This window comes from Terrapene carolina, unplaced genomic scaffold (assembly GCF_002925995.2).
Source record: "Terrapene carolina triunguis isolate 2854851 unplaced genomic scaffold, T_m_triunguis-2.0 Scaffold85, whole genome shotgun sequence".
Lineage (NCBI taxonomy): Eukaryota > Metazoa > Chordata > Testudines > Emydidae > Terrapene > Terrapene triunguis.
Window position 1 is genome coordinate 50,057,122 of NW_020664436.1, and position 3,901 is coordinate 50,061,022.

The window sequence follows — 3,901 nt, forward strand, 5'->3', positions numbered from 1 at the left end:
TAAGGGGGACGGGGACCAGATGCTGCAGCAGGAGTCCTTCCCCGCGGTTACACTCAGCTAGGAGCTGCCGAGGGCACGAGCTGGTGCTATGGGGGGAGCTCGGCCTGTTCCCTGGGTCGGTGCAGGTCGCTACACGGGGGGCGGGACTCGGGCCCATCCCTTTCTGGTCACTCGCTTTCTCAGGATACGAACACAGGCAGGTGTCATGTGACTGACTTTACCGTCACCTGATTAACCCGGAAGCAGTGGCCACCATCGTTACTGTGGGCAGAGACCCGACCCTCCCCCCGGAAGCCCGAAACCAACATGGTGGTGGCTAATGAGTGCGCGACTTTACCTAGCTTAGAGCGGAAGTGACGTGCCCTAGTCTCGCGCTGCCGTAGTCCTCCTTTCTCTTTTCTCTATGGTTTCCCCTCCCAGTCTCTTCCTCACGGCGACGGGAAATGGCGGCCGAGCTGCGATAAGGGAGCGGGGCAGCTGGGAGCGCCGCCCGCCAGGTGAGGGCAGAGGGCGAGCTCGGCTACGCGGGCCGCAGGGAGGGAACGGAGGGAACTGGGAGCCGCGCGGTCCCGCCAACGCGCTGGCGGCCTCGCGCAGTTCCTGGCGGGTTTGTGTTTCTGCTTCGCGCGGCCAGGCCGCTGCTGAGGGGAAAAAGAAACTACGGGGGCGCCAGCCCCCCCCCCCTTCCGCGGGGAGCGCGCGCGTTAGGCCCGGGACTGCCGCGGGCTCCTAGAGCTGCGGTGCCTTTGGCGGGCGGCCGCCCCATCCCCAGCAGTGGGCCGGTGGCGTGCGCCAGGCCCGGCGGGAAGCGCAGGGGACGGGACCCGGGGGGGAGGGGGCGTTATCGCCTGGCAGGCCCCGTGCTCTCAGCCAGCGCCTGCTGGGAGCGGCCCAGGGAGCCGTGCCCAGTTCAACGGGAGCAGCGCTGGGAGCGGGCGGGGGCGCCGTTCAGCTCTGCCGGGGGCGGACGCTGCTTCGGGTCCTGAGCTGGTCCACGCTCCGCCAATGCGGCTCGGCGGCCTTATAGTTCTTCCCCCCCCCCCCCCCTATTTAAAACCTGCATTTTTCTGTTTCCTCCGCTTTGTGAAAGAGCGACCCGAGCCGGGGGAACCTGATCCCGTGGATTCGGGTGCCACCAAAGGCAGGGAGCGCCCAAGCTGAAAAGGGAGATTTCAGTCTTGTCCTTAGTCTTTGTTCACTCGGTAAACACTCACCTTCCTTCCATCCCGTCTTCTAATGGAGCAGGAATTAGGTTCTTGTTTACTTAATGCACCCGCAGCATTTGCCAAGTCAGTACAACTCTGATAGCCGATTGGAGATTTAGAAGCAAAACTTTTAGCCCAACTCTTCCTTCTTTAAAGGAGCAGTTACCTTCCACTATATAAAGAGCAGGGGGAGCATGAAACAGAGACTTCCTTGGCACTGCATAAAGTGGCTGTTTTTATGTTGTAAGGCAGTGGTTTTCAACTTGGGGTCTGCAGATAGTCTAAGATTTCCAGAGGGGTCTGCAGCTGCATTTTAAATTTTTTAGGGGTCTGCACATGGAGAAAGGTTGAAAACCACTGTTCTAAGAGGATAATAGTGATTGCTCTGAAAAATAAACACGTAATCCAGACTGGCACCAGCTCGAAATTATTGAGATTTGCTGTTTAAAATACCTACATTACTATCAGATCTAAGTTATGTGCTGGCAGGATTCCTCAAAACTTAAGTGTTGACTCCTAATTGCACATTAAATAAACATAGGCTTCTCTTTATATTTCTACTTGTGGGTAATAATATCTATAGTGTATAGATTGCTAGCAGAACAAAGACATGTTATTACCAACGTGACATCTATTAACTTAAATGTACAAATATTTTTGTAATATCCTCTCATTTCTCTCTAGGAAAATAATGATTCGAATCAAATAGTTCAGGAGAAAATCAATTTTATTATTTCACTGTCTCACTTTAATTTCCGTATCACAGTATTTCTTAGATGGACATGTTTTGTCTGTGTAGCATAGAGACAATTGTTTTCATTTTACTCCTGGGGGAATTCTGCACCAAAAAATTGAAAATTCTGCATACAATATTTAAAAATTCTACATATTTTATTTGTCAAAATGACCCTAGTAGTTTCAGTTATTTTGGTAATTTATTTCAAAATGCCTGTCGACAAGTACATCTGTCACAATACAGTCAACAAAAAAGATTCAGGAAATGTTTTTGACAAAAAGATTCCTTACTAGGCATATTAACACACAACTTTGAGTAATAATTCATTTAAACTACAATACAAAAACATTTCGCACACCCCTCAGAAGCAGTGAAAAAGCTTGAGGGGAGTCAGGTAACGGAGGAGCTGAGGGAGAGGGAAGTAATGGCTGGGAAGGAGCCTGGGTGTGAGACTGGAGTGTTGTTGGGTGTGGATGGGAGAAGTATGGAATAGTTGTTGGGTTTTTTTGGGGGGGGGGGGAAGGGGAGGATTGTTAGGGAGTTGGGGAGCCTCCCCCATGCAGACCCTGGCTGACCCCTAGTCTCTCCCATTCAGTCAGGCACATCTGCCCCATCCCCATGTGTCCCTGCACCTCTCCTCCCCCCACCCTCACGGGTCCCTGCACTCCTGTCCCCATGCACTGCCTCCCCATGTGTCCATGCATCCCCACTCAGCTCTCCCACCATCGCCCCATTCTCATGTGACCCTGCACTCCCACTCCCTTTCAGCCCCTGCTCCGTCTGTTCCCCCCACTAGCCCTTCTGAATCCCAGTCTGTGTGATCCCCCCCCCCCCCCCCCCCCGCTCTGTCCATCCCCCCCATATCCATGTTGCTGTGGAAAAAGCAGCCTCTGCTCTCTTCCTATCAGCTGCTGACAGCTACTGCTACTGTGAGCCAGCTGCCCTCTGTGCTGGTGCCACAGCAGCCCCTGGTGGCAAAAGGCATAATTGCAGTTCCTCTCTGACAATGTATTTTCTGTGGAGAAAAACATCTGCGGGGACGTGAATTCTGCACATAGGCAGTGGCTCAGCATTCCCCCAGGAGTATTAACATTCAGACAGCTGTGAAAATATGTGTGTATGCAAGAATAATCTCACAATGTTGAAAAATCTGAAAATATACACAGAGTTGCAAATTGAGGTACAGTGGTTCTCAAACGTTTGTATTGGTGACCCCTTTCACACAGCAAGCCTCTGAATGCTACCCCCTTTGTACATTAAAAATACATTTTAAAATATTTAACACTTATAAATGCTGGAGGCAAAGCTGAGTTTGGGGGTGGAGGCTGACAGCTCGTGACCCCCATGTAATAATCTTACAACCCCTTGAGGGGTTGTGACCCCCAGTTTTAGAACCCCTGAGGTATAATTTCTGTCAATTGAGAAAGTAGCAAATGCATCATCCCCAAATCTTTTCAATTTATTGTGTCCAAAAGCAACAAATGAGTGTGCTTAATTTCATATATCATAGTGAAAACAGAAAACCTATTTTAAACTTTGTATCTGCACAGCAAGTCAAATCACTAACGTCCCTGTCTCTTCCACACACATTCGCAAGCTAGCCTGGACAAACTTGGTGTCATTATATATTTATAAAGCAACAGAGAGTCCTGTGGCACCTTTAAGACTAACAGATGTATTGGAGCATAAGCTTTCGTGGGTGAATGCCCACTTCGTCGGATGCATCGTCGGATGCATTCACCCACGAAAGCTTATGCTCCAATACATCTGTTAGTCTTAAAGGTGCCACAGGACTCTCTGTTGCTTTTTACAGATCCAGACTAACACGGCTACCCCTCTGATACTATATATTTATAGAAATTTGTGCAATTGTTACATATAATTTGTTTATTGTAATGAGCATTTCACTGTTATATAGAAACAACAAGGAGTCTGGTGGCACCTTAAAGACTAACAGATT

The 3,901-nt window shown here is 49.9% G+C and overlaps 1 protein-coding gene across 8 annotated transcripts in view; it reads left to right on the top strand.

Annotated features, from left to right (window-relative positions):
* Positions 1-337: 337 nt before the first annotated feature.
* BCLAF1 (BCL2 associated transcription factor 1) overlaps positions 338-3,901 on the top strand; it is a 29,033-nt gene continuing 25,469 nt past the window's right edge. For 3 of the 8 annotated variants that reach the window (XR_002908573.3, XM_024207942.3, XM_024207953.3), the window contains exon 1: positions 348-497. The gene's annotated coding sequence lies outside the window, so the exon portion shown is untranslated. Of the gene's footprint in view, positions 498-1,113; positions 1,203-3,901 lie in introns of those variants that run through there. The other 5 variants (XR_002908574.3, XM_026649802.2, XM_026649800.2 and 2 more) reach the window with 5 other exon arrangements.